The sequence below is a fragment of the Ambystoma mexicanum genome, chromosome 3p, assembly GCF_040938575.1.
Source record: "Ambystoma mexicanum isolate Mex_15411 chromosome 3p, UKY_AmexF1_1, whole genome shotgun sequence".
NCBI lineage: Eukaryota > Metazoa > Chordata > Amphibia > Caudata > Ambystomatidae > Ambystoma > Ambystoma mexicanum.
The window spans coordinates 1,150,920,593-1,150,933,209 of NC_090925.1; the positions used below are offsets into that span (position 1 = coordinate 1,150,920,593).

Sequence of the window (12,617 nt, forward strand, 5' to 3'; positions counted from 1 at the left end):
ACCGATGAGAAGGGGGATGACTGTTGCTTGTTTTAGTCCAGCTAGTATTGAACCTGACTGACAAGCATGATTCACTGCTTTGGTGACAAAAGGCAATATGCCTGGCATCATTTCTTTAACCATGGCCAGGGAAATAGGGTACATAAAGTACTGGCAAGATGAATATGGTGATGTCAAGTGCGGCCCCTTGCCTGGTTTCGATTGCACTGCTGGTTAGCTTTAAGCAGTTTGGTTTCATGTATACTTGCTGCTTTGTTCATATTTGCCTAAACTATAACTCTCTACAGTCCTGATCTGCAATGATAAGAAAGCACAAGGAAGAAGCTGCTTTTACTCTTTCCTAGATGTACCTGCTTTATATTCAACTAATGAAACAGCTGTCACGTGTCCCTTGTACAGTTAATGTCATTTTTAGATAGGCATGGATGGCATTTAGTTAAGTCAAAAGTTCTCGATTGTAGCAGAATGCATACATTGAAGTGAGTGATCAAACTTCAACAATCAGTCCTCAGCAAAAACAACCAAAGACAACACACTCTGCCAAACATTTCATAAAAATTAAGGTTTTGGCATTGTTTGCATGCAGCTAGGCATTGCACAAATTAATCTGACCACCTTCTAGTGTTCCACCTGGATACCGTCTTGCCAAAACTAAGAGGACCATGGGTGCCAAAAGCCTTCTCTTTCATCCACACAGGAAAGAGCAGGTTGAGGATTACCTCAATCGGATTCACATGCACAAGCCCTTCTACCAAACAGTGCCTTTCTCCATATCGTTTTCCTCCGTGGATTATCTAAAAAGTATATCTTCAAGCCTCCCAATCCAGTGCAATCCTTTTCCATAGTGTGTACCCCCTGCCAAAAATATATCTTCCTTTATAGATTGTAATGACACAATGACCAAAAGCTCGAAGCTCACCACAGTCAATGCATTGTCTGAGATGACACGCAACATTTTAAACCCTTGATGATCTTTTACAATTAAATACCTACAGTATTAAATACCTGTAGTCATCCTGTGATCATTGTTTGTTACTAATCATTGCACAATTAATGACATACACCTTCAAAAAGTATCACTCTGGTCAAGAAATCCCCTCTTTTTACCCAGCATTGCCTCCAATGAACCACAAAAACATCTGCTTCCAAAATCTGGAAAAGGCCCTGGGACAGTCTTCCCTCGGAAGCTCCACAAATGTCACTCGCAGGTGCATTCCCACGTAAAGTGACACGTCAAAGACAGCATTCAGTGCTGTAGATGTGAGACATCATATGCCCAGCCTTCCTGAAACACATACAAAAACTAAGAAACCATGGTTCTCTCGCTTACTAAGCCAATAATAATAATAATAGTAATACTGATGATAATATTAAGAATAAAATAATAATTGCAATAAGAATAGCAATAATACCAATAATAAAATTGATTATAATAATAATAAAAGAAATGTTTCTATAACACTTGCTACCATTGCTTTTGTCATTTTGCATCACTGTAATTACATATGTTTCTATCACCCAATTCATTGGCACTCAATTTCACAATGTATTAACCTTTAAAGATTTTTGCTTCACATACAAATGTTCTAAGGCTGTACCTCAAATAATTTTTGGCAACTAGAGAACTTTTGATCAACTTCTCATCAGTGTATTGCTTGAAACATACCCAAAATTAGTAAATGATCGCCAAGATAAAATGTACCTTTTGCTCGACACTGTCACAACAGCATCTGGCATCCTGGTTAAGCCCACCTTCATCAACACCAGCTGGAATTTCATGTACACCTGATCCTACTTTTTCCTCATTTTAATGCAAGGACTAAAAACAATCATTGCTGGTTTGAGAACCAACTTCAGTAAATAACGCCACCCTTTACAAGTTCCCTGTAAACGTGGCTTGAACTAGGAAATATCAAAGACATTAGTCCTCAGAAAAAATCTTACAATTAAAAATAAAACACTTGAAAAGTGTGCACCCACCCCATTCTCCAAAACGACCAGTCGAGTAACTTTTCAGAAAATGTTGCGTGGGACATGACATCTGAAGACAAAGTGCCCCAGACAAATGAATGGGGAAAAATGGTGTGCCATGAAAGCTGGGGGGGGGGCAAACACTGCTGTCCCCCCCTAAAATTACGCCCATGAAAAAGACTAACAAAGAAAGTCCCTTGGAATCTCTCAACTAGCCATCTACCCAAGTCTTCATTTAGAGACTACTTTCCTCAGGAACATAAAAAGTAACCTATGCATTCTGGATGATGGTGGCTCCAGGCTTATATTTCGTCTTGTTATCTCTGCAACCATGTAGACCACGAAAGTTAGGTCACTCTGAAATCAAGATTTAGCCTTCAGTACAATACCTGAAGCAGTTTTCTCTCCTTCATGTATAACAAAAGTCCTTTAGCCATGCCAGGAATGGAAATGCTCCATTTTAATCAGTGTCAAATTCCTAAAATGCGCATCATTTTTCATATGTTTCACATGGGTGTAGCTAATGTCCTGAAGTCGGCGCCATGAAAACAAGAGAAAGAAGACACATTGAACTATAGGCTGGTCTCTGAAAGAGGAGCACCCACATTGAAGACACCAGGAACAATCCTCAGCATATGTTATATCTATGAATAGTATTATCTTATGTTATAAAGATTTGTACCGTACACCACAGCACTTTGGCAGATCATAAAGAGGGGGGGGGGCAGGTAAGGGTTTTGGGAAGAGAGGAGGAAATGCAAGAAAGCTTTGCTGCTGTGTTTATGCTTTTAGACAAGCAGTACCCTGATCTGGGTGTGGCGATTTCTTTCTAGGTGTCAGGTGTAGATGGCATGAAGGCTTTTGTATCCAGAGGGGAGCCATGCATACTCATTTTGCTAGGGTGCATTGGCTGGGACTGTGATATGTAAGTTTACTGTGTAGGTGTAGCAATATTTTGATTCATGTCTGTCAGGCGAGTTGTTTAATTTATGTGTGCATGTGGCTTAGCTGGTATGTGTATAGTATGTTTGAGATTGAAAAGCTGTCTTGGGGATTAGTAGAGGGGTTGGTGGTCCATTTGGAATATCTATCTTATGCAGGCACGACTGCATTGCTTGGTGGTGGTGTGGTACTGGTATGGCATTCCCTTGAGGTCATGCAATGGTTGGTGTGTCTTTCTCTTGGGAAGATTGGTCGAGGTTCAGGCGGTGGATAGTTTACTTTTCTGAGGGCTGGATTGTTTGGTTGTCATAAAAACCCAGAGGGCTTCTGCTTTCTGGGCAGTTAGTTGATTATGCACTGAAAAGCCAGGTCTTTAGTGTTTTCCTGTCAATAAGGTGGCGTTCGATTATACAGATTTTCTTTGGAAGAGAGTTCCTTGGTTTGGCGTCCATGTTGGAGAAGACCAATCCCTCATGCTTCTCTCTGGTGTAGGTCATGGTCTCTTGTAGGACATGAGCATTGGACCTTAGTGGCTTTGGTTGGTAATTGGTGATTGCTTGCATGCCATGGTATAAGCTGTTTGCATAATCGATTCTTGACAGGACAATTTTTCTCATGCCAATGTTCAGGAAGATGAGGAAGACATAATCAATCCAATTGAGCAAAGTTGGTTTAAGCATTTCTTCATTAATGCATTTGTGTTTCCATGTTGAGCTTATTTTCCATAAGGATCCATACATTATTGTTTACTTTTGTGGTTTTAGGTATACTTTTGTGGTTTTCGGCATGTGTCCATTTCCATATTCCAAGGTAATGGTGCTTCTGGTGCCCCTCTGGGTCAGAAAATCATGATTTCTGTTTTGTCCGGGTTGAGTTATAAGCGGTGTGAGGTAGCTGTGGAGGGCATTGTTGATCGTATTGTTTCTGGTCATTTTGAAGATGACATATGTGTCATCTGCATAATCATAGCCATCAAGTTAATGGTATTTTAAGAACTGCAAAAGTAGAGACATGTCAGTGTAGAAATGCGGGGTGATAGGCTTGTTCCTTGCTGGAATCCACTGGTTGGGGTTGAAAGGGGGAGCCATGTGGTTTGTATTCCATCTGTGAAGAACGATTTCATGCAATGTGTTGTTGCGTGGTGTAGTCCAGCTGCTTCCATTTTCCTGATGAAGGTTTGGTGCTTGATAATGCCTGAAGCTGCTTAGCCACTCAAGATTATGAGAGACGAAGCAATGTTATTTTAGCATTGATTTTGTGGTCGTTCCATGCCGATATGAGTTCTGTTTCCTTCCCTTTCATTGTTCTGAAACCTACTTGTGCATGATACAGGATGATTTAACATATACAGTCTTGGAGAATTGAGGTACTATTCCTGTTTCCAGTGACAAGTGCACCAGTATTTGAAAATAGATTTTTTGGCGATGATGTCGTAATAGATGTTGAGGACAGAGGAATGCTGGGGGGAAGGCTGTGTTGTTTAGTTTCACGAGATTTCTGAAGTCCTATTTCATCATTGGGTTCAACTGGTTGAGCGTCGATATTGTGATTGTGCTGTTGGTAAGAGGGAATTTATCAATTCCATCAGTTTGTGCAGCGTGTATGGCTTGCTGCATGTTGTGTGATGGCTGGTGATGGCGTGAGGGCGTGGGCAATTTGTTGAATGATGTCCAGTTTTTAATTTCATTGATGATTTTGAACATTTCTCTCTCTGGATAAGTTGGTGTTCTGATACTTTCTGTGTAGCACATTTTTGGGAGTTTATTATTGGCATGTTGTACTGTTAAATCTGTCTCTTGTGCGCTACTTTGTCTAGATGGTTGCAATATTTTCTCCAGCTTGTTCTCATTTCCAGTTTGTTTTCATGAGAGCTCTTAGATGGGGATATGACTTGGCTGGTGTCTTTTATTCCAAAGGGGTGATGCGTTTCACTGGTGTATGGATACCCAGTGCTTATGAAATCCACTTCTGGTGCATTCGTATATTTACCTCTGGGAGTTAGAGTTCTGATATCCAGAGATTTGGCTTGGTATCCTCCATTAAGATTTCAAGTTCTTCCCAGGTAAGCCTTACCCAGCTACTTCTGGTAATGGTGGTGTTTTCCATTGTGCATCTGGAACGTGCAAGAAGATGCATTGATAACAAAAGGTATTCTGAGATGGTTAATACAAATAATGGAAATCAGGGGAGACTGTAACTGCTAGCCCGGTTTCACAAAAAAATGTCATTGAGTGTATGGCTGGCACCATGCATTGCTCTTTTGGCCCTTTGTTTAAGGTGAAAGTTGGCCGATTAGGAGATTAGAGATTTCTTAACGGTTTCATTTTCACCCTTAAACCAGCAATTGCAATCCCTATGAATGAAAAGATGCTAGTGTTAAAGCACAAGGTTAGCTACTGTAGAGGCCGGATTGTAGGAGGGCATCCTGCCTATGAGTATAGGAGACAGGGGTTGGTTTGATCATTTACAACACGTTGGAAAAGGGGAGCCTTGCAGTCTGAAATGTCCAAGGTTGGTGCTGCAGAGAATGGGGTGTGTTCCTTATGTGGTACGGCTAGCCACACTCCTGTTTTTCCTATCGGTTAGCATGCAGAAGTCTGAAGTTTGGCAGGATTATTTTGTGTGTGATCACTTTGTAGCCATCTAATAGCCATGTTTACGCAATGAACAGGATGCCTGCGCCACCTTCGCTGCAGATTTCATGTATCATGGTCTGCTGTTTAGACAATGAGCAGTCATTAATCTGGGTGCAGTTTATTTTACTGTTTGCCTCAGGAAACCGTTTTGATTTTGTTTGTTTGTTTGTTTGTTTTTATTATTTATATTGCACACCAGACCCAGGGGTATTCGGGCGCGAAGGCATAAAGATGGTTGTTCAGCTTAGGTTACAGGTTACAGATTAAACATAGAGTTACAGCTACGGTTACAATGCTGTAGATATGTATTATCAAAGAATCACAGATGTATATAGAGTAAGTTTACAAGAATGCAGGTCTGACATAAATAAGGCAGAGCAAATATACAAAAAATACATGAGATCCTAAATGTCAGAAGGGTGAAATTAGGCATCATGCTCTTTTAGCCATTGAATCAGATTGGATCTGAATTGCCAGTAGGGGAGATCTTCCCGTAGGTCAGGGCGAAGGGAGTTCCAATATTGTGCTGCTTTAACAGCAAAGCTACGCCCGCCAGATTTAGTGAGTTTGAATCTGGGTACTAACAAAGGTTGGAGTTAGCTTTTCTTAGGGGGCGAGAGGCTGTTTGTCTGGTGAATCTGTCTATAAGGTATTGCGGGGCTGCGTAGTTCAGACATTTGTGTGTAAGGGATGCTGTTTTGAGGAGGATTTTGTCATTAGTGGTGAGCCAGTTAGTAGATCTCCTAAGGTCTGATATATGGGCGTTTTTAGGGAAGTTTAGGGCGGCTCTCAGGTCACTATTTTGAAGTGTCTTTATTTTGGCAGTGATGTATTTGTTACTTCCTATGTAGAGGGCGTTGCAGTAATCTAGTTTCGATAGGATTAGTGCCCTTGCTAGAATGACGCAATTGTTGGGTGAGAGGAAGGGCTTGGCTGCTCTAATTAACTTGCAGATGTAGGAGGTGGCTGAGGCCATGGCATTCACTTGTTTACCAAAGGTAAGCGTGGAGTCTATGTAGAAGCCGAGGGTTTTGACTACTTTGGCCACAGTAATGATGTTATTGTCGATTATGAAGGAGTCATAGTTGGGACCTAGTTTTTTGATGTTGGAGGAAGTGCCTAGAATGAGGAGTTCAGTTTTGTCATCATTCAGGCATAGACCATGGGAGGCCATCCATGCCTGGATGATGAGGTAGACTTTATTCACAAAGGCCAAATCCTTGTCATAATCTCCCATCAATGGGATGAGGATCTGTGTATCATCTGCATAGTTAGTGTAGGTGATACCTAGACCGTCTAGATCATCGAAAAGGGGCTTTGTGAAAATATTGTAGAGGGTGGGATATACACATTATCCTTGGGGTACGCCGCATGAGATAGGAGCAGGGTCTGCACTTGCTAGAGGAGAGAAAACTCGCATTGTCCTGTAATCTAAGAAGATCCATGCGTCTGCTTCATGGGAGAAGCAGGCTGCCGTGATCAGATGATTGCAAAGTATTGCATGGTCTACTAAATCAAATGCGGCAGACAGGTCAAGGAGTAGTAGGAGTGAAGTCGTACCTTTATCTCTTAGGGTGTCTATTTGTGCCTTAAGGTCTAGGAGTGCAGTCTCAGTACCATGCTATGGTATGAAGCCAGACTGTCAAACTCCTAGGAGGTGGTTTAGTTACAGGTGGTGCTGAATTTGTAGGTAAGCTACTTTGCAAATTAACAAGGGGGGTCCTGGGAGTCCCTCTGCCAGACATTAGTCCTGGTTATGAGAGACTTCCCTGAATCTTTAGTTCACTATCTTTCACAGAGAAGAAATACCCCAAACATATCAGTCTTTGTCCTGCCCTGGGGCAGTCCAGCACCGAAATACTAGGCAATTCTCCTCTGAACAAGAGTACCAACAGAAACCCCAGACACGTGTTTCGGTCTGGTTGGACCTGATCAGTAGGATGGATCTGTGCCTCTCTAAGAATAGTGAGCAAGGGGTCCACGTCTGGATTCCCCTATTAACTTAGGGTGAGACCCAAAGTTACTTAAATATGCAAATTAACAAGGGGGTTCTGTTGGTACTCTTGGTCAGAGGAGAATTGCCTAGCATTTCGGTGCTGGACTGCCCCAGGGCAGGACAAAGACTGATATGTTTGGGATATTTCTTCTCTGTGAAAGATAGTGCGCTAAAGACTCTGGGTAAGTCTCTCGTAACCAGGACTAATGTCTGGCAGAGGGACTCCCAGAACCCGCCTTGTGAATTTGCATATTTAAGTAATTTTGGGTCTCACCTAGGATGAGACATTGAGTGGAATGTTTTAGATTGTCAGATAATAGGTTCATGAGGTCTTCCTCAAAGGAACCTAGGGGGCCTGGTGGTCGGTATATCAGGTGGATCGTGATAGTTTGGTTGTTGGCAATGGTGAGTTTAGCTGTGAGGGATTCACAGGAGTTGGTATTATGGGGTGAGGAGAGTCTTAGGGCTAGGTGATTTTTGACAATTATAGCAAGGCCGCCACCTCTAGAAGTGGTGCGATCCATGCGTATAAGAGTATAATTATCTGGGATGGCTAACATGATGGCTGGTCCTGCTGCGGCATGAAGCCAGGATTCCGTAATGGCCAGGAGATCTATGTTTTCATTTTGGATTATGTCCGCTATTTCAGTGGCATGGGCTACCATAGAGCGGTCGTTTATTAGGGCGCCTTTTATTCCAAGTAGGGTAGTTGGGGCAGAGGAAGGCTGGACTTTGTGTTGGCATTTTGGGGGGAGGTGGATTCTCTAAAGATTCGACTGTTGAGTTGTAGTCGGTGTTGGCCAATGTTGTCTATATTTCGTGGAGTGTTGGTGGTATGCAAGGTGTGCCTATTGTGATTAGAAGCGGTTGGGCCTTATATAGTGGGTCATACATTCTTGGGAGTCAGGCGCTGAGTCTTAGGTTATGCTGTTGGAGGCTGAAAGGATTGGTGGCCATGATGGTTTGCCCCTGGGGTACACTTCCGTGAGGTAGCTGGGTCTGTGGCTGGGATAGGTTTGAGATGTGAAGGGTGGTCAAATAGAGGATGGATCTGAGTAGAACTGTGTAGAATAGTGGTATATACATAGTAAGCTAGTGTAGTTGGCTTGGAGTGCAGGCCACCTAAATGCAACTTAACAAGTGAACGTAGGTAAGCACTGTCTGATAACTGTTTGGCATGTACAAGCGACCTAAATGCAAGATTACAAGGCTGATTTCTAATCAGTGCTGCAACCTATATACAAATACCTTGCTACAGCATAATAATATTTATTCTCAGATTATAAAATGGTTTGTATTTTATTGATAATGGTTAGATGGTGAGCCACTTGGATGGTAGAATTGCAACAAAGCTCCTTTTTCATAGGTACAGAAGAAGGAATGATGGTTGTGTCCCGTCTTCAATTCAAGTTTCTTAGAACTTTCCACCACCTTTTGAATCCTCCCCATCAGGTCAAAGCCAAAGCAGATACCAATGCCAACTGTGGAAGTCCAACATACTTTAAGAGGATTGTTAATTTTCTTGCAACATCTCCTCTATTTCTTTATCCCAGTTGTCATCTCGTCTTTCTGATTCTGAAACAACCTCATACTCCTTAAGTTCTTGCTGTAGTTCTTTTTCCCAATCTGCAGAATCATCTTCAGTTGTGCAGATCTGATTCTTTTGATCAAGTACCAGTTGCTCCATACCCTGCCTTGGATCATCTTGAGTTAAGTCACAAGCATCGAAAGCATCACTCACAAATTCAGATACACCTGGGCTTGTCGAAATCTCATCATCGTCCTCTTGCGGTTTCCCTTGTGATTTCACAGATGCAGGTGGCGTTTTGGGTCGAACTGTTTCTGACAATTCATTCTCTTGTCTGGAGCCAATCTTCACATCCTTTTCTATGGCGTGCTGCTGAGATGCCGGTGCAGTAAGCTGCGCAGACTGTCTGATGAGGGAGACTCGATAAAAATAATTTCTCCAAAATACATCTTCTTTGACACAGTAATGCCTGCGAGGATTCCTCGTTCTCCACGCTGCGTAAACACTTTCAGCAAGGCGGTTGTTTGGATTGCTGCACCATGGTTCCAGCACAGATTTCTCGCTCTCTGTGCTTCCAGGATGTTAGCACTTTCAGTGACTGAAAAGCGTAGTCTGAAATGCATGTTTGCTCTCCCTGTGTTTTTCTCGGTTTCAGAGTCATTCTTGTTCTCTGTGTGTGTGGGATCCAGATTGCAACAGCATTTGGGTGGGTTTCTGGTTAGGTCGCTGTGTTAATTGTCCTTTGATTTTTTGGCAAAGCCTACCACCCTTTCATGTTGATCTGTGATACCTTTGGTTTGTGTTCAGGGGAACTTCCATGGTTCTCTGGAAAAGGTGAGTGTTCGGAGATCTTTGCTTGTGTGCATTGGTTGTAATCGGGATTATGTGGGTGTCCATCATCCTCTGTTTGTGTTGAGAAAAAAAACAGGCCAATCGCAAGGGGGAGAAAGGGGTTGCAAGCAATGAGCGGCAAGCAACGTGATTAAGGAACGACTGTGTTGATCATGCCTGGGAGAAAATATTAATCTACAAAGTGAAGCCCCAGAACATTGGCCTTTTTTTCCTGAACAGCCATTCCTGAACTTTTGCCATAGTTTGGACAGAGTGATGTAGGCGTATGTTGGCTAACTGGTATAAAAAGGGTTTTGTGGTTCAATTTGGAATCAGTACTGTGTAGGTAGTGGCAGAGGTTCCACAGCAGTTGAGAGAATAGGGTTTAGTAGCGAGACAGGTAAAAAACAGAAAGAATTTAGTTGGGGGGAGAGGCAGAACATTGAAAGATGCTTTAGTTGAGGGTAGGTGGAAAGAAATGGGACTAAGTTGAGGAAGAGTTCGAAAATGGAAATAGGAAAGACATTTTATTGTGACAACCTTCCATGACATAAAAACATGTGCCAGAAAAATGTGAAGAACGTGGCAGGATGAAATTACATTCAATGGGCTCTATCATGAGTTGGGTGGTATCCCGGCACTAATTCCGCCGGCATACCGCCCAACGCAATTAAACTCAGTCCAGAGCAATTTGCGCTGGATCCCGAGTTTCTGTGAGGAGGTAAATCCCCATTCCCGTTGGTTCCATTAGATCCAATGGGGGTCTCTCAGCGCTATTAGTGGTGGCGCAATTAGTGCCAACACTAATAGCACTGAAAATTAGCAGAAAGTGGTGATTTTTACCTCCAGCATACCTTGATCCCAAACCTTGCAAGTCCAGAAGATTAGCCTCACTGGAGCGGAGTGGCCTAACCGGGGTGTAGCAGTTGAATTTTTCCCTAAGGTATTCCGCCCCCTGTCCATGCAGGGCCCGGTGAACCAGACAGCGTGATTTAAATGTTATTCTTTGTCCTATCGGGAGCCAGTGCAAGGCCCGTGGCACAGGGCTGATGTGGGCTCCGTACAGAGAGTCAGTAGCTACTCTAGCTGTTAAATTCTGCAGTAGCTGTAAGCTATGAAGAGTGCCCAGAGGTTGAGCCAAGGAACAGGGCATTACAATAGTTTTAAACCCTTGATGATCTTTTACAATTAAATACCTACAGTATTAAATACCTGTAGTCATCCTGTGATCATTGTTTGTTACTAATCATTGCACAATTAATGACATACACCTTCAAAAAGTATCACTCTGGTCAAGAAATCCCCTCTTTTTACCCAGCATTGCCTCCAATGAACCACAAAAACATCTGCTTCCAAAATCTGGAAAAGGCCCTGGGACAGTCTTCCCTCGGAAGCTCCACAAATGTCACTCGCAGGTGCATTCCCACGTAAAGTGACACGTCAAAGACAGCATTCAGTGCTGTAGATGTGAGACATCATATGCCCAGCCTTCCTGAAACACATACAAAAACTAAGAAACCATGGTTCTCTCGCTTACTAAGCCAATAATAATAATAATAGTAATACTGATGATAATATTAAGAATAAAATAATAATTGCAATAAGAATAGCAATAATACCAATAATAAAATTGATTATAATAATAATAAAAGAAATGTTTCTATAACACTTGCTACCATTGCTTTTGTCATTTTGCATCACTGTAATTACATATGTTTCTATCACCCAATTCATTGGCACTCAATTTCACAATGTATTAACCTTTAAAGATTTTTGCTTCACATACAAATGTTCTAAGGCTGTACCTCAAATAATTTTTGGCAACTAGAGAACTTTTGATCAACTCCTCATCAGTGTATTGCTTGAAACATACCCAAAATTAGTAAATGATCGCCAAGATAAAATGTACCTTTTGCTCGACACTGTCACAACAGCATCTGGCATCCTGGTTAAGCCCACCTTCATCAACACCAGCTGGAATTTCATGTACACCTGATCCTACTTTTTCCTCATTTTAATGCAAGGACTAAAAACAATCATTGCTGGTTTGAGAACCAACTTCAGTAAATAACGCCACCCTTTACAAGTTCCCTGTAAACGTGGCTTGAACTAGGAAATATCAAAGACATTAGTCCTCAGAAAAAATCTTACAATTAAAAATAAAACACTTGAAAAGTGTGCACCCACCCCATTCTCCAAAACGACCAGTCGAGTAACTTTTCAGAAAATGTTGCGTGGGACATGACATCTGAAGACAAAGTGCCCCAGACAAATGAATGGGGAAAAATGGTGTGCCATGAAAGCTGGGGGGGGGGGCAAACACTGCTGTCCCCCCCTAAAATTACGCCCATGAAAAAGACTAACAAAGAAAGTCCCTTGGAATCTCTCAACTAGCCATCTACCCAAGTCTTCATTTAGAGACTACTTTCCTCAGGAACATAAAAAGTAACCTATGCATTCTGGATGATGGTGGCTCCAGGCTTATATTTCGTCTTGTTATCTCTGCAACCATGTAGACCACGAAAGATAGGTCACTCTGAAATCAAGATTTAGCCTTCAGTACAATACCTGAAGCAGTTTTCTCTCCTTCATGTATAACAAAAGTCCTTTAGCCATGCCAGGAATGGAAATGCTCCATTTTAATCAGTGTCAAATTCCTAAAATGCGCATCATTTTTCATATGTTTCACATGGGTGTAGCTAATGTCCTGAAG

At 42.1% G+C, this 12,617-nt stretch overlaps 1 pseudogene; it reads right to left on the reverse strand.

Moving 5' to 3' along the window:
- Window positions 1-8,813: 8,813 nt before the first annotated feature.
- Window positions 8,814-11,890, reverse strand: LOC138580033 (synapse-associated protein 1 pseudogene; annotated as a pseudogene).
- Between the last annotated feature and the right edge of the window lie 727 nt (window positions 11,891-12,617).